General features: G+C 40.8%; 1 long non-coding RNA gene across 1 annotated transcript in view; it reads right to left on the bottom strand.

Moving 5' to 3' along the window:
• LOC140225481 (uncharacterized) overlaps positions 1-27,581 on the bottom strand; it is a 230,387-nt gene that overhangs the window by 199,019 nt on the left and 3,787 nt on the right. The window contains exon 2 of the long non-coding RNA XR_011900563.1: positions 4,885-4,946. This is a non-coding gene — a long non-coding RNA (uncharacterized lncRNA). The remainder of the gene's footprint in view (positions 1-4,884; positions 4,947-27,581) is intronic.

The following is a 27,581-nucleotide window of genomic DNA, read 5'->3' as shown; positions in this document are numbered from 1 at the left end:
ATTTCAGTGAAAATTCTCCATGGTACGAAGCAAATTCCTTAAAATTTTCAAGAAAACCCGAACAAATGTTCTCTCGTTAAAAGTTTAATTGCCTCGTTAAACTTGGCAATAGCTGATGTAGCTTGGTTCCTTTCTGTTAAACTCGGTCCAAATGTCAGTAATGTGTGACCAGTGGTCGCGAGCGGAGGACTCGGCAAAACCTCGCCGGTGCGTGAACTCAAGACGAGGGATTGTATGACAGATGGAGCGCTAACATTTTCCTTCATTCCCGCGTGATACCACATCACGTACCTACTGCGGAGTCCGAGTCCGAGAAGAGGAGTGATCACGGAGGATGAAAAGTTACGAGTAACAATAATTTTAAGGAAAATTGTGTTTTCCACCGACCGTCGGCATGCAAGTAATTGTTGCATCTTGAACTTTACTTTACCGACGACCGTCGTGACAATGATTATGCATTTTTGTTTCATCAGTGACGCCCCTCCGCGCCTATCGTATCATGCGGAGTACAGTCACAGAATCGCATGTTGATCGTTAAAGCTTATACCTACACATAAGCAAAAACCACGGTAAGATCTTTTCAAAGTGATGAGAGAGCGAGAGACACAACAGCCCGAATGCAGACAACAATAAAAATACACTAAAATACAAAAAACAAATGGGTATACAAGGCTAGAAGACACATAAACAACCAGGACGTTCCGGGCCAATTACATGCCCATTCTCAACTGGAATAGAAGCTAAAACATGTAAAAATTAAAACAAGAAAATGAGCATGCAACTGACCGAGGTAGGAATCAGTGCAAACTGGAAAAAAACAGAGCAAAGATGGACAGAGGGGCACTATCACCTCCTTGATAATAGGCCAACCTCTATACTATACCCACCAAGAGTGTTTATAGAGGCTCTTCTCTACCACAGAAAAACTGATGATAGGATGCGCTCAATCCATCTATGTCAGCCCTAAAGTTGCATAGTTCACCTCTATTCTTGACGATGTTTATCATCTCCAACACACCTCTGGCAAAGTCCCGGGACTCGACAGCTAAAATTTTGGGCGAATCAAAATCAAAATGGTGCCCCAATTCATCCTCATGACGGTGTAGAGCTGTCTTTTCCTGTCGGTTGTACATATGACCGTACAGCCGTTTCCTCAAGAGTTGGGAAGTTTGCCCAACGTAACTCAAATGACAATCTTTACAGTTGATTTTGTAAACAACACCAGCTTGTTGTTCAACAGGGCGTTTGGCTTTCAGCTGAGATGTTAAAAAGTGTGAGGTTGTTGTAATTGGAGTGTACAACCCTAAAATTGAAACTCATGAGGATCGAGGCTAGATTTTCCGATAAAAGTGGGACGTACGGTAGAGAAATTATTTTTGACACATCAAAATTTTTTCACTTTACTCAAAGTTGGATTTTGAGGTGCAGTTTTATTAGCTTTGTGTAAAACTAAGCGAAAAATGCTATCAATGAGATGGAGAGGATAACAGTTTTGAACTAATAAACTTTTTCCAAAAATTTCCAAAACAATGAAAATGTGCCCTTCTTCAAATTGATCACTTTTTGTCAGGATTTTTTTAGTCAAAACTTTTTGTTGCTGATGTCTTCCCATCAACTGTAAAAAAAGTTGAGACTTCTTATCTTCTCTTCCTGATGTGTGTCTCTTTTTCACTTTCCAATCGAAATTTCAGGTGACGCGCGGTTGAGAGACAGCTGAAGTAGGTAGTCGTCATTTAAGGTCTCAAAATTCATTAGGTAATATCATGTAAATGTGACAATATTTTGGAGTACCTACTTTCTTGCTCTAGGTACTTTTGCGCAATTCATTGACTTATCATACTTGGTGTGAGGAAAATTTCACGAGAAATATTTGCATAATTTTCCTAGTTCAAAAATTTCCAAGTTTTTTCTGAAGTTACCGCCGTCTGAAATGGACCGCGTTTAACGGAAAGGAACCAAGCCACATCAGCTATTGCCAATTTTAACTGGGCAATTTAATTTTTTACGAGAAAACGTTTGTGCGGATCCCTTTGAAAATGTTAAGGAATTTGCTTCGTACTATGGCGAAAATTCACTGAAATTTGCACGAAAATCCGCACAACTGTTTTCATGTAAAAAATTTAATTAGCCGATTAAATTTGGCAATAGCTGATGTGGCTTGGTTCCTTTCTGTTTAACGCGGTACAAATGTTGTTTTCCAAGAAAATAGGTTTCTTTCAAACGTTCGGGTGAAATTCTAAAATTAAGTTCGTTCGACATTTCCAGTGGCAAAAAGTGTTGCATGAAAACTATTTCAAATTCATTGTCTTCTCAACCGTTTCTGAAATCGTCCTTTGCCAGAAAATTTCAGGGAAGTACGAGTACATTTGCCAAATTCTGTGGCAATCCTGTTCTCAGAAACTAACAATAAGACGTAAGCATTTTGGTCGGTTTTCTTGTAGGTATTTCAGATAACCTGAGTCGAATATTTTTGAGCATGGCAAACACTCTTTCCGCTATGCTGAAATTTAGATTCCCGCCAGATTCGAATGGAAGGGTCAGCGGCATCGAAATGTTTTCGGTTGGTTTTACTAGGAATCCGAACGAATTGGCGACGACACGGCGGGCGAGACACCCCACCGGATGTCTGGCAGTCTGCTGGCGGTCTAGCAGGTAGATAAGGAACCCTTTTCTCGGGATTCGGAGCCCGAGCGAGCGATTTCAGCTCGTTTCATTCTGATTCTCTCACTCTGATTTTTCGACACTTCGGTTTTCCCCTTTGATATGCTACCGAATCGCTTCATTATCAATCCAATTCTTAGGTGCTCCCTCACCCTTTCTTCTCCGAATTTGTTTTCTCGGAATGAGTCGAGAAACTTCTCGCTTTACTCTGGTTTAGGCACGTTCTGTCTTCGCCCTCCGCTCCCGCCACCGCCAACTCCCCTCTCTTTCCCATCTTTCTGTTACGTACGAAATTCATGATCCTCAGGATCGGTGCAAGTCCCCTCCCCCCTTCCCTCTCCCTCGCGTCAGCGGATGATGGATAGGTGGCTTCGAGTACAACAGCTCTCCGGCTGTATGGAAAAGGACTATCTACCCACCCACCTATTAAGTGTCCTTGTTTTAATTATGAATTTTCGCAATGTCAAGAGGGAACTCTTCCATGCTGTACCTATTTGTTAGTAACTTTTATAGCTGTTCAGGGGCCGTCCACAAATTACGTAAGGCATTTATTCCGATTTTTAGACACCCCCCCCCCCCCCCACAGGTAAGGAACTCGTAAGGCTAGCCTGGACCCCCGCCCCCCTAATAATCACGCAAGGCTGGCCAGACCCCCCCCCCCCTCCGTCTATTGTTTAAATGCATAATTTAATGAAAAATGGTGTTGAAACAAATCGGTATTGTTTTAAGTATTATTAATCACTGGTAGATCAGAAATTTACATGATATTACCTAATGAATTTTGAGACCTTAAATGACGACTACCTACTTCAGCTGTCTCTCAACCGCGCGTCACCTGAAATTTCGATTGGAAAGTGAAAAAGAGACACACATCAGGAAGAGAAGATAAGAAGTCTCAACTTTTTTTACAGTTGATGGGAAGACATCAGCAACAAAAAGTTATGACTAAAAAAATCCTGACAAAAAGTGATCAATTTGAAGAAGGGCACATTTTCATTGTTTTGGAAATTTTTGGAAAAAGTTTATTAGTTCAAAACTGTTATCCTCTCCATCTCATTGACAGCATTTTTCGCTTAGTTTTACACAAAGCTAATAAAACTGCACCTCAAAATCCAACTTTGAGTAAAGTGAAAAAATTTTGATGTGTCAAAAATAATTTCTCTACCGTACGTCCCACTTTTATCGGAAAATCTAGCCTCGATCCTCAAGAGTTTCAATTTTAGGGTTGTACACTCCAATTACAACAACCTCACACTTTTAACATCTCAGCTGAAAGCCAAACGCCCTGTTGAACAACAAGCTGGTGTTGTTTACAAAATCAACTGTAAAGATTGTCATTTGAGTTACGTTGGGCAAACTTCCCAACTCTTGAGGAAACGGCTGTACGGTCATATGTACAACCGACAGGAAAAGACAGCTCTACACCGTCATGAGGATGAATTGGGGCACCATTTTGATTTTGATTCGCCCAAAATTTTAGCTGTCGAGTCCCGGGACTTTGCCAGAGGTGTGTTGGAGATGATAAACATCGTCAAGAATAGAGGTGAACTATGCAACTTTAGGGCTGACATAGATGGATTGAGCGCATCCTATCATCAGTTTTTCTGTGGTAGAGAAGAGCCTCTATAAACACTCCTTGGTGGGTATAGAGGTTGGCCTATTATCAAGGAGGTGATAGTGCCCCTCTGTCCATCTTTGCTCTGTTTTTTTCCAGTTTGCACTGATTCCTACCTCGGTCAGTTGCATGCTCATTTTCTTGTTTTAATTTTTACATGTTTTAGCTTCTATTCCAGTTGAGAATGGGCATGTAATTGGCCCGAAACGTCCTGGTTGTTTATTGTCTTCTAGCCTTGTATACCCATTGGTTTTTTTATTTTAGTGTGTTTTTATTGTTGATGTTTTCAAACATCATGTCTCTACGTCCATTATTAATTAACGGAGATATTGCCCATGGTAAAATACGATGTATGACGTCATACACCGCGTTACTTTTAAGACTGTATGCACTTCCGCGGTGGATGATGTTATGATCTGTCAATACTGAACGTAAAAAATTGGCGATTGGACACACTTTGTCCATTTGATTAATGAAAAAAGAGCTTACACCATCAAAATACGATTCTGTCCAGCGCAACTGACCCATGTATCCTGCAACAATTGTTAACTGCCGAGGGATAGTGAATAAATTTAATGACAAGAAAGGATGAACTGTTAGATACGTACCAGAGGAGAGTTATCCAATTGCCCGACGCCAAGCTGTAAGCACTCACGACACCACACTGTCACTGGAATCGCATTGCGCAATAACAAAATTGACCACGAGAAGGTCGTTAGGATAGAAATAGTTAAAAAAAATTACAGATTCACCAGGAGATGAATCATGTGTGCTTAAACTTACTTCAATTCTGCTCAGATCAGGCGTTTACAATAATACATGACATAAAAACAAGATAGGAAAATCATGAAAATAAAATGATGATAATGACAATAAAAAGCGTATCTTGAAACCAGAATGATACAACCAAGAGATAATTTGCTTGTGGATAATCAAACACCGAAAAAGGGGAAAAACCAAGCATATTTAATACATGTTCCATGTACATACTTGTACATTGAAGGCCAGAAGCAGGTGCAATAATTTCCAATTATTATTTTTGTATTTATGGATTTATTTGCTTTAGAAGTCTCAAAAAATCAATGCATCCTTCGTTTTTGAAAACCTGATAAAACATAAATTGACTAATTTAACGTTAAGCCAGTAGCGTGTATGCAAGCAATTAGTTGCGTCAGCGCTTATAATTCATCGTTCGGCTGGGGAACATAATAGAGTTGAGTTTTACGATTTTACTTCAGTAACAAACTCTCGTGAGATTTTGATTACGAGGGGAAAATCTGTGAGTACACAAGGGAAAACCGACCAACAATATTGGCTGCCAAGTCCGTTGTTTGGACTTCAAATTTACTGCGTCAACGAATACTGAGGATTCGACAATTAAAGGAATACTACAGAAAGCTATACTTTTTCTTCGGGAGAAGAAGAAAAAGGGGTTACAGGGAACCCGGTTTCATCGGGACACAATGAAAAATGCCTTCACTGAGGCATACTTTCTTAAATCTAAAATTCAAGGACATACAGGCGGAAGTTGATCTTCGTCCACAGAGTGTGTTAGTGCAGTGGACAGTAATTTGTACACATTTCGACCAGAAGAAATAATTTACACGTTCCGCAGCAAAAATCACTGTCTTTACAATGTTGAGTGAATTGCCCTGACTTTCCCAGGTTTTCAACGACTTATAAAGAACTATTCACCCTGCTGAGATCTACATCTTTTTCAGGGCTGCCTACACTCACGTTTTGCGAATTCCTCATTCATCCGCTACGCACCGTTATAAATTTTGCTCACTTGCTACTCACCGTTCTCCATTTTTCTCACTATTCATTGTTCTCGATCTAATTCACTTATCGCTCACTGCATTTCTTGGATTTACTCTCTTTTCACTCATTGTGTCTCGATTTAACTACTCTTTATACTCATTGTGTCTCGATTTTACAACACTTTTTACTCATTGTGTCTCAATTTCACGACTCTTTTTACTCATTGTGTCTCGATTTTACTATCTTTGTTTTCTCTGTTCTCGATTTTACTCCCACTTTGTTCTCCGTTCTTGATTTTACTCACTCTTTCCTCGCCGTTTCTCGATTTTACTCACATTTCACTCACAGTTTCTCGATTTTACTCACTGGTTACTCACAAATCACACAAGAAATGTATTATTTTAGGATCGATCATCGCTTCATTGATCGCTAATCACACCGCGGGACACTATGATGCAGAATCACTCTTGAATTATTCACAGCTTGTTAGAATTCTCACACACTACTAAAATGACACCCATTTTACTCACCGATGCTTAAATTACGCAAGAGTTGGCAGCCCTGATTTGTTTACTAACTGAGAAGAATTGGATATTCATGACTCGCAACAAAAACGACAGTTTCCTCGACACTATAGTCGTTATTACGCTGAAAAAAAATAATTGTTGTGTTAAGGAGCAAATATGCCTACTCTTAGCAATTCTGCTGCTGATTTTTCTTCTGCTATTGACTGCTAAATCTTCTTCATCTTCTGTTGTTACCGTCGTTGTTTTTATTTTTCCAGCCGAATTTTAAATTGGCTTGATTTCCCAAATCAAGGGATTTTTACAGCTGCTGTAACTGCTATTCTGTCGTGCTAAGGAAAAACGCCGTATAAACCTTCAGGCGTTGCCAAATCTCCATTGATGAAACACGAATCTCCTGGTAAATTTATGAATATTTTCCTTCCAATTTTTCAGATCACTTTGTTTGCAATTTTATCTGAACTTCCGGAAAGTTTCATGGAAAAATAGCCATAATCTACTGCAGAACTAAACATTATATCGAAGGAAATTTGGCAACTCTCGAATGTTCATACGGCGTTCTTCCTTAGCACGGCAGTATTGCTGCTTTAACTGCTATTGCTCCTGCTGTTTTTGGTCCTTCTTGTGCTTCTTTTATTGGTCCTTTGGACTGCTTTTAGCCTCAGATTCTTTTTCATCTACTCTTTTTTTCGAGTATGAGTATTAATTAACATGAGTATTTTACTTAGACTAGGGTAAACAGGACATGATTTGGGGGCAAATATTCAAGCCCCACAATTTCTTCGCCTTATCTGCGATCTTCCGAGAAGCAGGGTGTTAGCGTTGTCTGGCCTTGCTGCATGTTATCTTCGCATGTATTTCCATCATTATTATGAGCCTGCCTTTCCGTAAAAAATATGAGTTTGATGTGCAGATAGATTTTTGTCGGTGGAAACACAGACCATCAATCAAGCGAAACTCTGGCAAGGAGGTCATTCGCAGAATAGAGCATGTTGCGTAGCTGTAGTCCCACGGCTATGGCTGAAATTCGACGATCGTCGTTCACAGCTAGAAAGGTGGCGAGCTGCATTAACTAAAAATATGTTCTTTTCTTATCTTAGCTTAAGTGTTGTAAATATTTAAAAATAAAAAAAAAATATCTTTGAATTACATAATTAGTTAAATCAAGTTCTTACATGTGATAGCTATTTGCGATTTAAGGTGATTCGACGGACGCCATTTTTGTGTGAGAGCGACATGCTATGAATCGCATCGATTCGTTCCATAATTTCAGCCACGTGTCATTTTTTCCGAATTTTAAGATCGCACTTCTGTTGTCATGTGACTGAAGAGTCCATGTTCCAAATTTGACAAAGAAATTCAACGTATTAAAGGCAGGGTTTTTTCAGAGGAAAAATATCGCATTCGAGTGCAGTTTCGTGATCGATATCGAATGCGATATTTTTCCTCTAAGAAACCCTGCCTTCATTACGTTGAATTTCTTTGTCAAATTTGGTACATGAATTCTTCAGTCTCGTGCCAACAGAAGTGCGAGCTTAAAATTCGAAAAAAATGACAAGTCGCTGAAATTATGGAACGAATTGATGCGATGTATCGAAATGTAGAAACTCCCGAAGAATACGCTAATTAAATTTACTATCGACTTTCTTAAGGTGACTTTAATTTTTAAACTATATTATATTATTTAAGCTTATATTATTTAAGCTGACTTCATTAAGGTGATTCGATGGACGCCATATCTTGTGTCAGAACGACATACGATAAATCGTACGTCGTTCTGACACAAAATATAACCTCCATCAAATCACCTTGAGATCAAGAGCGAGGTAATGCGAGGGATAAAACCATCATACGTCCTACTTCTACCTTAAACTTCCTAATCTCAAATTATCCCGTAAGTTGATTCCTCCCAGGAAATGAACAAGCATAGATCTGTCGAACAAATTTTGCTCAAATACGAGTTTTGCTTTTCACTCTTGACAAAAAAAAGTGCTAAAACAGTGTAGAAACATACTTAAGCAGTCTGTTTGTGAAAAGTCTCTTCCAAAAACCCCTAAATTAATGCCAAATGAGACTAAACGCGGAATATCGCATTCTATTTAACCAATAGAATGCGATATTTCGCGGTCAGTCTCATTTGGCTTTAATTTAGGGGTTCCGGGAAGAGACTTTTCACCAAAGGACTGCTAGCTGATGTATACCTCTACACTGTTTCAGCACTTTTTTTGCTTATAGTGAAAAGCAAGACTCGTATTACAACAAACTTTGTTAAACAGATCGATGTCTGTATGCTTCCTGGGTGGAATCACCTTAACCCAAACCCTAGTCCTAACCTAAACCCTCGTCCTAACCTAACCCCTCGTCCCAACAGAAACCCTCTCCCCATCGTCCCAACCGAAACCCTCTCCCCCTCCTAGTCTTGGCCCACCTAAACTCATAAGTCCCGCCTTACCAAGTCAGTCAACTGACGCCTAGCCCGTTTCGGCTAACCCCGAGGTAAATGAAACATAGGTATGCTCTTCCTGACCCTCTCAGTCAGAAGTGGGCTTTCGGCTCCCGCCGCTAGAGCTGTGGCGCGAAATTAGAATTTCAACAACTTTTTAAGGTTATTGACATTCAAATTTCACGGCTCAGCTCTAGTCGCGGGAGTAGAAAGCATACTTCTGACTGAGAGAGTCAGGAAGAGCATACCTACGATTCGTTTACCGCGGCCATTCCCAACCCAACACTCAATCACACATTAAAACTAGACCTAACTTCTAAAATAAACTGTGCCCACACCAATCCCCCCCTTCCCCTCTAACCCATCTCTTAATCCCAACCCAAACCCCCCACACCATACCCCTAACCTCCGCCCGCCCTAGCCTGCCCTAAGCATATCAATCCCGCATAGCTAACCTGACCTTACCTTACATAGCACAGCACAGCACACCACACACGGAGAAAACAATTTCGAGCGTGAGACCTGAAGTTGAGGTCATTTACATCTCTGAAGTTTTCGGATCACTCATCCGAAAACTTGAGGCCCAGCTGCCAAAGTTCGGGTCAGACATCTGAAGTATTTCGGTGTGTACCAAAGTACTTCAGATGTCTAATCCGAACTTCGGCAGCTGGACCTCAAGTTTTCGGATGCGTGATCCAAAAACTTCAGAGATTTATGTCACCTCAACTTCGGGTCTCACGCATGAAGTTTTTTTCTCGTTTCACCGTTGGTGAAACCGTCAAATGGGCAGTACGCCAAGCGATCTCTCGAAAGCTTTTTCTGGGGAAAAAGCGATCGACAAACTGCTCGGCGAACTGCCCATTAGGCCGTCAAACAAACCACACGCACTCACACGGAGAAAAAAACTTCGTGCGTGGGACCCGAAGTTGAGGTCATATAGATCGCTGAAGTTTTCGGATCACGCATCCAAAAACTTGAGGTCCAGCTGCCAAAGTTCGAGTCAGACATTTGCAGTACTTCGGTATGTACCGGAGTACTTCAGATGTGTGACTCGAACCCTTCGGCGTCGGTTTTTGGATGCGTGATTCGAAAACTTCAGAGATCCATATGACCTCAACTTCGGGTATCACGCACGAGGTTTCTTTCTCCGTGCATCACACTACACCACATCATAACACACCATAACACAACACAACACAACACAACCAAATTAGCCACGGTAAAAAAACTCGTTTTCTACCGCAGCTGTAACTCGGGAGCCAATCCCAAGGTCACTGACCAAGGGTACAAAAGGCACTCCACGGTGCCCGCTACCATCCACCGGGGCAGACGTGCGGCCGGGGCGGTGTCTGCAGATCGCTCCTCTAGTACCTCCAGACGGTACGACGTCCGCCGACCGGGCGGACGACCGCGCGCCGGGCGCTCCGACGAGTGCTCGGTCGGACGACAGAGCCTCCAACTCAACTTCACTCTCGGACCGAGGCCATGGCCTCAGCCTGAGAGTGAAGTCGATACGGAGGCGCTGTCATCACGGTAGAGCAGTCGACGGAGCGTCCAGCGGGTGTCCACCCGCTCGTCGGACGTCAGACCGCATCCGCCGACCGGATGGACGACCGCGCGCCGGGCGCTCCGACGAGTGCTCGGTCGGACAACAGAGCCTCCAACACGACTTCACTCTCGGACCGAGGCCAATGCCTCAGCCTGAGAGTGAAGTCGATACGGAGGCGCTGTCATCACGGTAGAGCAGTCGACGGAGCGTCCAGCGGGTGTCCACCCGCTCGTCGGATGTCGGACCGTAAGGAGGCACTATGACCGAAACTGACGGCGGTCGTCGTCGTTGTACGTCACGGCTGTGAAATGCACGTCGCAGCTGATACGGAACTTCTGGGACCTCTTTAAGCTCGGGTCAGACTCGCAGTGTGGAGCCCGAATTCCACCATCAAATTGGGCCCATCAAAATTGGACTACATTTTACAATTTGGAACTATAAATTCTAGCCCGGTTTAAAAACAACGTATGTGCCATTAGTTTCCCTATGCACATAAGTGTTTTTTCAAATGAGCCAGGATTTATGGTTCCAAATTGCAAAATGCAGTCCAATTCTGCCGCGATAGCGAAGAGAGCCATACATAACATATAAGTCGCTTTACAGCACTCCCTCGCGCTCTACGACTCCTAACCTCCACTGCTCTCTTTCAAACCACAAATCTTGGGGGATTGAGCACCTTAACATTTCCGCTTCAATCCCTTCCCTCCAACCTTTCATTGGGCGAAGAGAGCCGTAAGTGCAAAAATGAAGTTTTGAGAAAACGGGCTCAGAAGCTTCTGACAAGATTATTTTATTGAAAGAAGCCTCCGTTCTTTGTCAAATTGCCACTAATCGTCCGGAAGACTCCTAGAAATCGTATGGATGATTAAAAATCGACTGATTTTATTTCCATTACATAAAAAGGGTATTTTTCATTTTCATGCTAGGTTATTGTTAGGCAAGACAGCCGTCAGTGCTATCTTCTGCATGCTTTCGTGGTTGCATTTTGGACGCGCAGCAAACACATTTTCAGGTTAGAAATTGGCAGAAGAGGGCGGCACCCTACTGGAAAGCACTGTTTTCATTGGCTCTCATGCACCTGCGGCTGTCTTGAAAAAAACTATGTCATTTTTTGCGCACTTACGGCTTTCTCATACGTCTTGTTTTCATCAAATTTGGATGAATTTTGCTGTTTTAGCTGTGTCAGTAATATCATCTAAAAGAGTTTAGACGAATTTTGAAGAAAACTCGATTTCGAAAATTTTGCACTTACGGCTCTCTTCGCTATCACGGCAGAATTGATCATCGATGGAACTGTGGGCTTAATTTGATCGTGGAAACCGGGCTCCACACTGCGAGTTTGACCAGAGCACATACACCGATTGCACAAGTCCCAAATAGGAGCAGACACGACGAGTCTACCTCATCGTCTCGGCTCCCATTTGGGATGTGTGCAATCGGCTCTTCTAACCTCTGCACCCTCCCTCTAAAAGGCACTCACCCTCGAGACATTTTTCAAATTGATACTCGGGTGCTAAAATACATTTTTAATTTTTACTTTTCTTTCAAGTTACTTGAAAATTAACTTTCAATAATGACTTAACTCATTATTGTTTCATTTGCTGAGGTGCAAGTGGCCAAAGTTGCTAAGGCACCTTTTGAAAATAAATGCACACTTTCACTACTACTACTATTACTACTACTGCATAACATGGCATGGCATATACATGGGGAAAAAGAAAAAGAGTCAGTGGTGATGTCATACGTCGTAGGGTCAGGCGTACAAGTTTGCATTACGGCAGTCAAATCTATGTCTGTGCTTTTGCTTACACTGTTTCTGTACGGAGAGGTACGCATTAGAGTACCTAATTCTTTTAGATGCATTAGCTAAGGAGATAGCTTGAAATCTGTCACTTGGAAAAAATTCAGGGGGGAGCAAAAAAACCAAAATGTTTTTAAAATAGCACGACTAGTTGCAAAAATTAAGTTAGAAATCTAAATTAATGTGAATGCTGATAGTGATCTGAAAACGTCCGCTCAGATAGCTCGAGCAAAAAATGCGTTAGTTTTTTTTCTATCGGGAGCTCAAATGATAATTTTGTCCATTTTACAATTTAAGAGTAACAATTTTGTACGATTTTATTCCCTTGAATTACAAATCCTGGGGAAAGAGCGTAAATATGATTCGTGAAGATAACTATGAAAAAAATAAAACCGAAATATTGAATGAGAGATCAGCGCTACTTGAATTTTCGAGACGTCATGAAAAAATGAGGTATTACAATATTACAGGATAGTGGGCACTGAGAGTGTTTGGACACCCCCCCCCCTCTCCCCATCAGACATTTTGAGGAATGAATTTCCTCCTTCCCATTAAAAATGTCTGTATACTCTACCGGATATGAAATAAAAATTAAAACACAAGGACTCAAGTGAACTTTAAAAAAATCTCTGTAACGCAGCCACGGAAAATAGCTTGTTTTCCCATTATTTTGGTGACTGATCTATTGCTTCAGTGACGTGCGACAAGACACACGAGGACACGAAAAAAAGAGAATCGAGATAAGAGCAAGAAAGTTGAGTTTTAGGCGAAAAATTGTTAATCAGATGTAATGTGTGACCAGACAACCTACCGACAAAGAATAATTAAAAAAGCGACACCTTCTGGTTATCAGAACGCGCAACCACTGAAGACTTGTTTTACGCACCGAGGGAGGAAGTGCCTCCTTCAATTAAGAAAAACGAAAAGATTAAATCGATAAAAAGCGACGATAACAGTAGATAGCTCTAGAAGTACTTTTGTAAACTTGACAACTGAATGCTGAAGGTCGTCCTACCCACTCGTTTAGGACAAAAAATTCCTTCAGCTCAAGAGGTACTGAGAGATGGAACTGGTAGAGAGCCAGAACGTTTCCTACCAAGATAAGATGCGAGGAAAATAGGACCAAGATTCAAAGAAAGTACAGTTACTGTCACTAGAAGAAAATGTTGGGTTTTTGCATTTTACATAAAGCTCAGGGTGATAATGGGCCAGGGCCTCCTGGTGAATGCAAGTTGTATGTTTCTGCTTCTGGAATCCAGAATAAATATCCCTCACCTACCCCACCGATACGAATAGCAATATATAGACCTTTTTCATAAACATGTTTTCATCTCTGAATCTAAGTTGTTTGAGTACACTGAGAGGGATGCTATATCGAATAACTACAGCACTCCGATGTCAGTCAGGATCCAAACGCAACTCGAGCAACAATTATGCATAATAACAAGCTTCAGTAAATCCTTATGCAATCAAATAAATACCGGTTCTAATCGGTATAGAAGTAAATGAAGGGGGGAGGGGATACAAGAAAGAATTACATACATTTTCGAAAATTTTCATGGATGCATCCAATAATATAAATATGCCCCATTTGAAGTGAGTCAGCTCTTGAAATCACGGCTGATTTTATATTTTTACATCTTCAAAGCTTTCCGGTTTTTAAGACTTCTTGCGGTTCAGTGGTTAGCTTTTGCGCATTCTTAAAATACGAGGTCGATTACCCTCACCGACTGTTTCGTCTCTGCCCGCACACAGTGCGGCGATTTCGGCCAGACAATGAGAGCAACAACCGCCATTAAAAGTACAGTTTTTTGCACTTTTCACAATATTAGAGAAAATAAAAATAAGCAGTTTTCGCATGAGCTGATTCAGTTATGATGCGCATGAATACAAAAAACTTAGATACCCAATATATTCTGTTTAAACTCGTGTTTTTGTTTTGTTATTGTTTTTTTAGCACTGACATTGATGATTTTGAAAGCTTGCAAGACTCAGACGCCACAATCCTCGGGGAGGGTGTACCTATCGATGTGATAAAAATGCGAAAATTACTTCAGAAGAAAAATACTATTCTGATCTAATGCATGTTGATGGTGTATGGTGTACGTCCTAATAACATTTACAAATCTAAGTATATATGATTAAAACGCTAAAATTGTGGCCCAAAAACTGTAAGTAACAGGATAGTAGAATAAAACCGGGTCCACACTATCCTACGGGGGAATCAAGGCAAATCAGTGGTAAAACCTTAAACACATATGCGTCCTTTCATCAAGGATTTTATTCATTAAAATTTCAAGTTCATTTCAAAATTTCATTTTCATGTTATTCTTTAGTCTTAATTTTTGTAGAAAATTTGAACTTTTTTTAACTGACGATATTGGAAAATAAAAATGGTTAGTTAGTTACTTAATTTACGACGATCAGCAACCAGTTATTGATTCATATTCACTGCTAAATATATTGGTAAACTTTAGTATTTCTTTGAATCTGCCTGCGCTGATAAGTCGCCCACCTCCTCCTTGTACTGATACTCAGTAAGAGGTCTTTTGGTGACTTTCGTGCTGTTTCTGAAATTTTTGGCCTTGATTTCCCCGCAGAGTAGTATTTTACCTAATTACTCTCCTTGGCTGTTTCGTCTCTGCCCGCACACAGTGCGGCGATTTCGGCCTGCCAGTGAGAATAATACCTAAACTTATACATTGCATATCTAAAAAATACACTAAAACGCGACGGTTTGTATAATTTAAAACATGCCATTATTAAATGGACGAATTTCTGTCAAACTGAACTATGTGCATTAAGACATGAGCCCTGAGACGCATAAGAATACATGTATAACAGGGCTCACGTCATAATGTACATAGTTCCATTTGACAGAAATACGTCCAAATAAGAAAACGCACGTGGCAGCATCACAGACACACCGAGGGTCTCCCAAAGGGGTACGTAAATACAGTGGCAAAGTGTGAATGATCGACTATCGACAATCTCTCATTAAAAACCATGGCTATGAATCGATTATTCGGGGTGTTGGTTGCGAACAACACCCTCTCAATCGAGCCTTTTCCATGGGTTTAAATATAACATAACATAGATAGATTCATCGCAATGCACGACGCGGTATTCACCACTGCAGGGTGAATGGTGCGGCTGATGTAGATGCCTCACTCCCTATTGTAAACTGAAAAGCGAGGTTTTTGAAATACCGATGTGTAGTGGTCCGGATAGGAGAAGAAAGTTCGATGTGTTAGCAACGTTTGTGATGATGAATTTCTCAACAAAAATCAATAATTCGCATGCACTTAACCTAAAAAAGTGTACTTACAAAATTTAGCAGTAGACAAACATAATACCTTACAGTAGTTTTCTAATGCTTTACAGATACTACTACGCAACTGCAGATATCGTCGCTTTTCTGACGTAAGGGCGTATCTGAATTTCAACGTGAGCCCTGGGTTACATTCAAATTCATGCTTCCTACGGCTCACGCGGAAATCGAGTTACGCCCTTCCGTCAGAAAAGCGACGATATGAGCCGATCAACCGTGACCGCGATTGAATTACAATTTTTTTTTTGTTACTTTTTGTTTTCTGTGTTTTAAGTTTTTTTATAGTTTTATTGTTTCTTTTTGTTTTTGTTGTTTTTTGTTGTTTTTTTTGTTTCTTTTTGTTTTTGTTTTTTGTTTTGTTTTTTTGTTTTTTTTTTTTTTTTTTTTTTTTTTTTTTTTTTTTTTTTTTTTTTTTTTTTTTTTTTTTGTTTTGTTTTTTGTTTTTTTTTGTTTTTTTTTTTGTTTTTTGTTTTATTTTTTTTTTGTTTCTTGCTTTTACAAATGATAAAATCTAAAACAAAACTTCCGCATTGTAAAATAGACTCGAAAGTAATTCGATGTTCTAATTTGCCAGTTCGGCATCAACGAATGACTTTCGTGCAATAATACAATACGGAAGCTTTTAACAATGCTTTCCCTACTAAGGTCTTATGAAATTTATTTGGTTAGCGGACTTTGCTCCGCTATATTCACTTCACTTATTGGGTTCCACGCCGCGTTCATCCGCACCACTAACCATCCAAATCTTCTGCAAAGGCAATCTTCTTCTCCTTCTCCCATCTTGAGTGTACTACCTGGGTATTTTTCTTGATCCAACGTTGAAATTTTTCGGAGCATGTCCCGGTTGTGAATAGCTAGCGCATTTGAGTAAAGGTGCTTCTGACAGAAATACATTTTTACAGGCTCCAAAAGCTCTCCACTTCTGCCGTCGAATCCATCAACGAGTTTCTAGGCTTTCCATACCAGCGTGACATTTGATACGCTCACCGAATCGGTGGCTCTGCAGCAAACATTTTTCGAGTGAAACGCTCATGATAACATGTAGTCCATGGCGAAGAATGCCAGCCTTGCTCAAATGATGAATAAAAGTTCCATGGACGTTGACAAGTATCGGTGGGTGCGCATTTTCTCCAAAGCGACTAATTTGTGGAGTTGCTGGAATTTTTGACGTAAGTTGGCGAGCTGATGTTACTTGTCAGAAAAAATAGGGCTCGCCGTGATTCCAATTCATCATGCTGCGTTGATTTGATCGACGGTCTATGCGTCACCAGCCGTTGCTACAGCCTATGTTGGAGCCAAGTTTACGAGGGCTCTTTGCAGTCCACTTGCTTATTCCTTTAAAGGGGAAAAAAGGCCGCAATGCCTGTGAAAAACAGAAAAAGGGCCACAGTTCTAAGTCAGCTTGCCTGCTGACAGGGAGAGGCTGCTTCAATTAAGGGACCAGCATGCCTGTCAACAGGGAGAGGCTGGCTTAGCACACAATGACCACAAGTTTCTGTCCTTCGGTGTTGATTTGATCGATGGTCCATGCGTCACCAGCCGTTGCTACAGCCCATGTTGGGGTTATATTTACGAGGGCTCTTTGCAGTCCACTTGCTTGTTCCTTGAAAGGAAGCAGGAAAGGCCGCAACACTCCACTTGCCTGTTAGAGGCAGAAAAAGGGCCACAGTTCTAAGTCAGCTTGCCTGTTGACAGGGAGAGGCTGCTTCAATTAAGGGACCAGCATGCCTGTCAACAGGGAGAGGCTGACTTTGGCGCATAATGCCCACAGGTTCCTGGACAGTTGTGGCTGCAAGGGCGCTTCTTGAAATCGCAAAGAGAAAAGAAAACAGGATCATGTCCATGGACGTTGATGAATGTTGGTGGATGTGCGGAGCATTCTTTCCGAGCGATGAAATGGAGGTATCGATCAAACTGCGGCGCTGATGAAATTTTGGACAAAAGTCAGCGAGCTGATGTTCGATTCCAGGAAAAACCGGGCGTTGATTTTTTTCAGTCTGTTGTGCTGTATCGATTTGATCATCGTGCGTCATTGGTCGTTGCTACATTCCAGACAGCTGAAACCTCGGGTCTAGAATTCTGTAGACTAAAATTCGTGGAGGAGTTATATTTTTCGGCGCACTGAGTTGGCAGATGCGAAATTTCAATTTCCAAATTGACAATTCGAAAAAAAAATTGACGGACTTGGGTGCTTCGAGAAATGCGCGATCAACGATTTGATGAAAACAGAAAACTCTTGAGATGAAGTTCGGGACCCGGCTCGTCTCCCCTGAAAGTGCCAAGATTTTGAACAATCACGCTAAATACCAACGAAGTTAAGTCAGCATGAACCGATTGGAGCGTCTACAACATCGTACGAATACTTCCAACATAGCATCATAGAACGCGAAGATGCGCCACTTGCCTCACGAGTATACGTCAGCATGGACCGTTTGGAGCACCTGCAAAGTCTTGTGAATACTTCAAGCATCGCATCGTCATGCGCGAAGATGCGCCGATTGCTTACATGGCGCTTATCGTCGAATAACGCCATTTCCGGTGAGGGCTGCTATCGCAACAGGGTATTTTCACCAACTTGTGAATTTTTCGCCACCTCGATGATTTTCCGCGACAGTTTGGCGTATGACTTTGACCAGAATTTTACTTGATATAGGGGGAAATTCAGCCAACTGGAGATCAGAATATATCCATACAGTTTTCACATGAATTCTGTGTGAAATGTATTTCGTGAATGTGGGAACGATTGTGATCTTATGACCATTCCTTCTAAGAGTTCGACAACGGAAAATATTTTCTTCGGGATATATGCATTGACCAAATCGAATCCAGTTGCCTTCTGTGAATAAAAATTCAACTAATGGTTGGAACGAAGTCTAGTTGAAACTCCCGTGAATACACGTCAAGAGATGAGAAAAGGGCTGGAAACGTTGCGACGATAGGGATGTTTGGCATGGAACCCACGGACTGAGAAAAAACGACACTTATTTGTACACAATTTACAATACTGCCATGGTAAGGAAAATAGCTGCATGACTATCTGAATGTTGCCACATCTCCCCCTATTAAACATTCATTTTCAGGAAAAGTTATCAATATTTTTCTTTGAAATTTTCAGAAACAGTAGATTAAGTTGCGAATGAAATTCCCTGAGGAATTGGGAGAAAAATATCGACAAGTTTCCTTGGAAATGGGTATTTTATTAGAGGAAATTTGGCAACGTCCGAGAGCTCATACGGCGTTATTCTTTATCAAGGCAGAACGATGAAGCTGCAGACAGCCCCTGCAGGCTATAGGCATTTATATACTTTAAAGCCACAAGTACACGAGAATTGAAATTAATTTTAGAGACAGGAACTAGGCACTATTTCTGGCTTATTTCAAAGACAACGTACGTGCTATTAGTTCCCTTACCTAGATAGGTGCATTTAAAAAAAAATTAGATACAGTAGTACTTAGTAATTACAGTCAAAAATAATAAACAAAGATTAGGCCGACTCTTCCAAAATTAATTTTAGCAATTTTTTCAAGCTCGTGATAGAGAGACCTCGAGTTTTATTTGAGCTAAAACCATCAGGTTGTCTTAGAAACGATCAAAATCGCTTTCTGTATTGTTTGTCAGAGAGTGTCTTCGATGTAAGAATTACGTTGCTTTACTTACTATTTTTTCCCCTTTTTTTCTGCCATAAAAATGTAGCGTTTTAGAGAGAGCAGGTAAGAAAATTTTTCTTTCCGGGAAAAAATCATATTTGTTAAATGATACAGGAAGCAATTTTGATCAATACATGACTAATCCCATGTCCTTAGCTCAGTCTGAATTCGAAACATTACTCGCATAGATTACGTCTAAAACATGATCAAATTTTAATTTAGGTATGTACTGTGCAAGGTTGCGACCAGTTTTGACCAAAATTCCGGCAATTTTTAATTCATAGGTATTTCGTATCAAAAGGAAAATAAAAAAAAGGTCGGCTATTTGACATAAAAAAAGGAGAAAAAAAGAAAATTGATTTAAAGCTGGAGTGAGTAACCCTTAAACGCTGCAGATGATAAAAATTAGCTTACAATTAGAAGCACACTTATCAACCTTTACTGAATGCGCGAAAAACTGTGCGTACAACATGCGTTACTCCATGTATGACATTAACGCATTTTTATTTCAAGCGGCAGAGATAAACATTTTTCAAAATTTCATCGATGCTTCAGTTAAAATCATACATTATAAACATTGCATACACATTTTAAAATTATGAACACATTCAGTTGAAGTACACTGGAAAAAAAAAAAAAAAAAAAAAAAAAAAAACTCATTGGATCTTGAGTCCAGACTCTTGAAAACATTGACAAGAAAAAGGACTCTTAATTCAATCAGATTTAAGCTTTAATCAAAAGGAAATCCGCTCAAATTAAGAGGCTTGGTTTAATTTAATTTGTATTAATTTTAATTAATTGAAGCTTAATTAATTTAATTTAAGCTTAAATCTGATTGAATCAAGAGTATTTTTTTAAGTCTATGTTTTTAAGAGTCTGGACTCTAGATCCAATGTGGTTTTTTTCCGGTGTAATGCCACTGTCAGAGAAATTCATCATCACCATACGAAACGTGTTGGAACGTTTCCATTTGCATTACTTTTGCCTGCCGTCTACACTACATTCTCCTCGGTATTTTAACAACCGCGTTTGAGCACACATACGTAAGTACAGAAAAAACCTAATTACAGCTAAGTAATGTTTGCATTATTAGCAAAGCGAAAACTTAACGAGGAAAATTAGGCGTCTAAGTCATTTTAAGGCCTGCCATTTCGGAATAAAACGTAAGACTTGAAAAAAAATGAAGAGGCTGTTCATTTTCATCGTCAGTTACTTACATTCTGATTACCAACAACGGTAATGTAACACGATTTTATGATCAGAATAATTTTCTTCCAGACTGGGTTGCAAGAATTTTTGACAGCGAGGCGTCAATTTACTGAAAGAGTTGCTAGCACCGAGAGGATCCTGACAAACATTAGAGTTTCTATAAATGGGCGAAGGTACAAACATTTTGCGGGGGGCACCTCGTCAAGGGAAGTCAAGGGACATTAAAAAACATCTCGTCAAAGGGATTGGTGGGATCCCGCCAGAGGCGGGGCGTGCTTTGCGATATATCGATTGATCTGCCATTTAAACCTATTAAAAAGGATCGATATACAAGGTGTTCGTAACGAACACCTTATTAATCGATTCTTTACTACAGTTTCAAATGGGTATATATCGATAATCAATCATTCACGCCCCGCCACTGGATTCCGCAGTTCTATAGAGGAGCTCAGGGGATTTCTCGAGCCTTAATTGGACTACATTCCGCGATTTGGAACTATAAATTCTAGCCCGGTTCAAAAACAACGTATGTGCCATTAGTTTCCCTATGCACATAAGTGTTTTTCCAGAAGAGCCAGAATTTATACTTCCAATTGCAAAATATAGTCCAATTAAAGGGGATCCAGGGGCCGGGAGGCCTTCCCCGGAAGATTTTGAAGAACACACTAGTCTCAGGAGCATTTTTGAGCTGTTCTTACTGTCAAATTACAATACACCCAGTCCTATGTAAGTTCCGACCATGCTTTTATGCTTTCTAAAAAACAGAAACTCCACCCGAATTGAGAACGAGGAGGACAAAGAGGGGAGTGAATTTTTCAGTTTCAAAATTCCAGATTTAGAAGCCTAGTAAACTAACGATATTAACGAAAAACACAAAACCTACCCTCTCCCGAATCGACGGCCGATCTATGTTTGCTCAGATTCCTGAGCTTAAAAGCCATATTCAAAAATAAGGATGTCTTTCCCTAAAGAACTCGATCCATAAAGTTTACTCTAAAAAAATTACACGCCCGCACATTAAGTTCGAATTTCATACAAAACTAAGTGAGTTGCAAACACAAAAAGCCTCGCAAATTGTCCAATTTCATGATGTGATTTTTTAGAACTATGTTTGAGATAAAATTCCTGCCTCAAATTGAATCATTGACAGATCAAAAGCGCCAACACCGATGACACGAAATACTTTACGGTAAGCTGGAGAACTTTCAGCGTAAGAAGACGCGTGACCAAAAGTTAAAGGCAACTGAAACCAAAGGCAACCAGCAAGTCGAAAAATCACTAATGAATGTTCCCTGTCTACAATAAAAGATTAGAGGGGGAAAATGCTGATTTTCCTAAATTTGTAACTCATGTTTCCTTGATATAAGGATAGACTTAGCCATTTTACTAATATTTCCATCCCATCCTAGACCATGAATTAGGTTTTAGGCAATAAAACGACAGTTGATCGAAATCAGAACCATCCAAGTGATCAAAGATAAGGGCTTTTATCTTCTCTTTTTTAAAAAAAAAAAACAATATGAAACGTTCCGATCCCTTCTCCATAAGCGACCTTGAATGATACTACTTCGGATTTTTTTCAGCTCCTTTGAGCTTCATGATGTTTTAGTTCAATTATTTAAAGTTCGACAATATTCCGCTTATCTATGATTTCCTTAAACTCACAAATACTGAATAAGTCTGGGGCGTGGACGTCCATTCAGCATCAGGTAGCAAATCCCTGTGATACAACTATACGTCATTAACACATTTTACAGTCTTGGGGAGCGTTCATAAATTGCGTTACGCTCTAAGGGAGGGGGAGGGGGTTATGAGCTTGCGTTACGCCGTTACGCTGTGTTACAAGGGGGAGGGGGCAGGGGGCTCAGTACCAGTGTGCGTAACCCTTATCGTTGGTTAAAAACACAGAAAATCCGAATGTATCATTCTCAATTCTTCACAATTATTTGTCTCACTATCCATACAATGAAGTCAGTTATCCAGCTACATATTCAACAGTCTCTCACAATTTTGGGGACATTAAAGGGGGGAGGTCCGTTTAGAGTTACGTGGGGCAGAGGCTGCGCTGTAAAGCATTACAGGGTGGGGGTCAAAAATGCCAGAGAAGTGCGTTACATAACTTATGACGCTCACTGTACTACAACTCAAGATCATTGGTGAAGATTCAAGTGAGCTATGATCTATCCGATCAGTTTAAACTGATTAATTAAGTTATTTTTTTTAATTTTTTTTTTTTTTTTTTTAAAAATAAGAAAGGAACTCCGCATTAGAATTTGAGATATGATACCTACATGAGCTATACATTTTGTTCTAACTATAAGCTCATGTAAATTTTTTTGCGCTCTATCAAATTAGCAAAAATTAAAGTGACGAAATCAAGCTTATCAATATATTGATCCAAACTAGCAGGTGCACGTGTTCAGGAAATGCGTAGTGCTAAGAGACTCTTCGGTGGACAGTTCAAAAAGCAAAAAATATGAACTGCAAGTCTAACAAGGTCGTCATTTGTCAAGGTCCAGAAAAGTGGCGACCCCAATAACTAGTCTTAAAATGGAATCGATGGTAATGAATCTATTACAGGGGGTCGTGGACGACTCAAAGTATTGCGAAAACTTTAAAATTCTCGTAGAATGAAACATAATTGTGATGATTGCGAAGAGCGATACTTCACTCACCTCACCCCTTCTCGACAACTTATTAGATGGGTATCACGAGAGTATGCGCCGCTTAAAAGATGGGTTTCATAAAAACTATGACATTCATTTTTATTCATACCACTTTTTGTGGGGACTAATATTGCCCGGAAAAATCAAGTTCGATCCGGGAACGGAAATTAAGTGGATAGCGGGAAAGTTCAAGCAAACGTTGCCGGGAGCGTTCACAGTAACTTGGAGAATTTGTGCGAAACATTTTATTGCTTCAACTGGGAGAGCTCAACGAGCCGAGCTCATAGTATTTTCGATCATTTTTTTTTCTTTCGTGGGACATTGTCGAACACGAGCTTTAAAAGTGAAAAAATATAACGTTTTGTGACGTCATCGGGTGGCAATTCCCATTTAAACGCAATAATTATAGCAGGTTGGGTCATTTCATATTCATATCTCTGCCAGCAACCGTTCAATTTAAAAACCGAAGGAATTATCGTGCTCAGTTCGGTCAGTAGTTTCTTCTTGCAAATGGAATTTATCAAGTTTTCGAAACCTGCAAATTCTCCACTACAGGTAAGATAAAAGGAGGTACAGTCTCGGAGTAAGAAGGACAGGGCCGCCAACACACAAGATGGGCCCGGGACAAATTGAAGTGACGGGCCACTTGAGGGTATAGGAGAAACCCCCGCTTAAATAAAGTGAGGTCCGGAGGGACTCCTAAAAATTTTTGAAATTGAAGGTAGAATAGATGCAATTTTGAATCGACTCTATGTAAATTATTTCAAACCTTTTCACTAGCTCTGATTGCCGAACATGACTGACAAGAATTAAGAGAATAGATGGATCAGAGGGGCTCGTAAGACTGCAAGTGAGGACCAAAACTTCGTTAGGACGCACAAATTGTGCTTAAGTACTCATAAGGTCCAGAGACGGATGAACAAGTTGCTCCGGTACCTCAAAAATTTTAGAGCCACTGGAACCACTTCGACCCCGGGCCTCAAGATCAGAGACCAGTTTGCCCCTCCCCCCCTTCCGCTTTCTGGGCGGCCCTGAGTGAGGGTAAGTAAAGTAATAGTAGTAATAGTACGTCGTAGCAGTAGCAGCAGTAGTATAGTAGTAATACTAAACAAATTGTGCATAATTATGTAAAAATTAATCTCTGAGTAAGGAGACAAATTCAATCTAAGGATTTAAAAAAATATTTTTTCAAGGGCTGCATCCGACTCAGGACTCATTGGAACCGATTATTTTCCAAAGTCGGGACGATAGTGATAGACGTCGCTTTTTTCCTTTAGGACACAGGTGTGACATTTCACACCACGGGACGCAAGTCGGATGCAAAGTTCTTATGAAAGTACGAGGTCTGTTAGATTAGAAACCGGATTTTGGTCAGAACTAGCTCACAATGCGTCCAAATTACGTTTTCTTGAGCTTTTTGACAGCTGAAAATATATTTACGAACGCTACGTTCACAAATTTGAAAAGTCCTGATTAGCTTTGTTGGTATGTGGCTTGAAGTAAGGCAACCTCAAGGGTGTTTTGCGATTTTTATGTTTGACCGAACTTGTCTGTCTTATTTCGGTCTTGCACTACATTTTTCAACCCACAAGGACGATTGGAGTTTCGTCTCCATATCGTAGCCGTACACTAAAGTATTGTCACCGAAAATTATCCTATCCAAAAATGTAGGATCATTGTTAGAACGTTCAAGCAGCTAAAGGGAAATTGACATTTGGTTGGATTTTCGTTAAACGGACAACCATCAAGGGGCAAGTGTAGCTGAAACTCGATGGCGTGTCTATACATATTCTATCAAAATTGTATGTACAGAGCCTTCAGAAATATTACTCTGTTCAACAAGCTCGAAACGACCATTTTCGAGCACTTTAGCCCGCACTTCTTCCAAAATGACGCACTTTCCGCACTTCAAATGTCAGTTGCCGTTGAGGGTCGATTCCCAGACACAGAATGAACACTGATCAATTAACAAAATCTGTGAACGTAGCGTTCATAAGTATATTTCCAGCTATCAGGAAAGCTCAAGAAAACCTAATTCAGACGCATTGTGGGCTTGATATGACCAAAATACGGTTTCTAATCTGACAGACCACGTATGATTTGGTGCCTTGATAAAGGGTGAGAGGTGCATTCGGCCCCAGAAAAGTTCCATTTGACCCGGATTCCGTTCCGGCTCCCCCGGAGCGGAAACCGGGCCTTTTCGCCGCGACGTGCATATCCCAGCAATGACGTCCAACCCAACGGCTGCAGGCCAGCTTCGGCGGGAGTTCAATCCGCAGACTTTGCCACTCGACGGCAGGTGTACCCACAGTGGATGGTGCATGAAGGAAAATGGCCTCCCAGGCTATCATCATGCAGAGCACTCGTTGCATCAACAAGTTCCGAGCGCACTCCCGTCAAAATGAAGTCATCGCTGACCACACAATGATGGGAGTTTCTGATCGTAACTTGATGGTGTGACGAGAGCCAGGTGAGGCCTCGCGGTTTGTCCGACCATCAGATGGACAGTATAAGTCGGACGATCTCTCAAAAGCTTTTTCCGAGGAAAAAACGATCGACAGCTCGTTCGACCGACTGCCTACCCGACCGTCCAACGAACCACAAACACTCACCGTTTGTCAAACCGTCAAATGGACAGTATAGGTCGAACGATCTCTCGAAAGCTCTTTCCGGAGAAAAAGCGATCGACAAATCGTTCGACCGACTGCCCACCCGACCGTCCAACAAACTTCACACACTCACCGTTTGTCAAACCGTCAGATGGCCAGTATAGGTCGGACGATCCCTCGAAAGCTTTTTCCGGGGAAAAAGCGATCGACAGGTCGTTCGACCGACTGCCCACCCAACCGTCCAACAAACTTCACACACTCACCGTATGTTAACCCGTCAGATGGACAATATGGGTCGAACGATCTCTCGAAAGCTTTCCCCGGGGAAAAAGCGATCGACAGGTCGTTCGACCAACTGCCCTCCCGACAGTCTAACAAACTTCACATCGAACAGACTTCACACATTCACCGTTTGTCAGACAATCAGATGAACAGTATAGGTCGAACGATCTCTCGATAGCTTTTCCCGGGGAAAAAGCGATCAATAGGTCGTTCGACCAACTGCCCACCTGACCGTCCGACAAACCACTCTTAATTCATCTTCAGTCCCGGTTCCCCACCAACCCCCTTCTAAGAAAACATCCCCACGCGGGAGGTATCAATATTCACCCACTCTTGATCTCAATAAAAGCATCAGATCGTGCGTAAAATGTTGTGAGAAACACAATGGGGCCACCTATTTTTTCTGAAATCAATTCCCAGGCCTAAAAAAGCTCTCCGAGTTCAGTCCATTATAGAGGGGATACCCCTCGCAACAATGAGAGTCCACCTCTATATCCAGTCAAATATTCCAGGCGAAGATAAGGAGCAAATACATTGGCAGGATTACCGTAGTTCCAACTTTGAGTCTCCAAACAAAGTGACAACTCTACTAATGTATGTGCTACGGCTACCTATCTTTGCTGGGAAAGTACAGGATGCAGAGGTGGATTCTCAACGTTGCGTGTGATATCTCCTGCATTACGGCCTCAACTTTGAGAGCTTCTTTGAGCGTGGGAATAAGTTTAAGAGAAAATCGGTGGCACCATTGTACTTCTTAAGAAATTCGAAGTATGAAAAAGTACGCAAGGTGAATCGATGGGCGCAATTTTTGGTGTCGGAGCGAAGTGCGATATATAGCATCGATTCGTTCCATAATGTCAGCTACTTGGGTTTTTTTATCGAATTTTGAGATCGCACTCCTGTTGCCATGAGACTAAAGAATTCATGTACCAAATTTGACAAAGAAATTCAACGTAATAAAGGCATGGTTTTTTCAGAGGAAAAATATAGCATTCGATACTGTTATCAAAACTGCAATCAAATGCGATATTTTTCCTCTAAAAAACCCCTGCCTTACGTTAATTTTCTTTGTCAAATTCGGTACATGTATTCTTCGGTAGTCTCCTGAGAACAGAGGCGCGACCTCAAAATTTGAAAAAAATGACAAGTAGCTGAAATTATGGAAAGAATCGATACGATACATCGCACCTCGCTCTGACACAAAGATGGCGTCCGTCAAATCACCTTAAATCACAAATCCCTAACACATGCAAGAACTTAATTAAATAAATTAGGTGATTCAAAGTTAATTTTTTTTTAAACAGTTAAAACACTGAAGATTAGATAAGAAAAGAACAGGAAAGGAAAGAAACAAAGTCAAGAACGATTTAATTTTGTGGGATGCTAAAAAGAAACAGGCTGAGGTAGAGATTAAAGACATGCGAGACTTATAAAGCACCTGCGAGAATGGGTTGGGGGGGGGGGGGGGGCGCTACCATTAAA

Source organism: Bemisia tabaci, chromosome 1 (assembly GCF_918797505.1).
Source record: "Bemisia tabaci chromosome 1, PGI_BMITA_v3".
In the NCBI taxonomy this organism is placed as follows: Eukaryota; Metazoa; Arthropoda; class Insecta; order Hemiptera; family Aleyrodidae; genus Bemisia; species Bemisia tabaci.
This window is presented reverse-complemented; position numbering and strand designations above follow the sequence as displayed.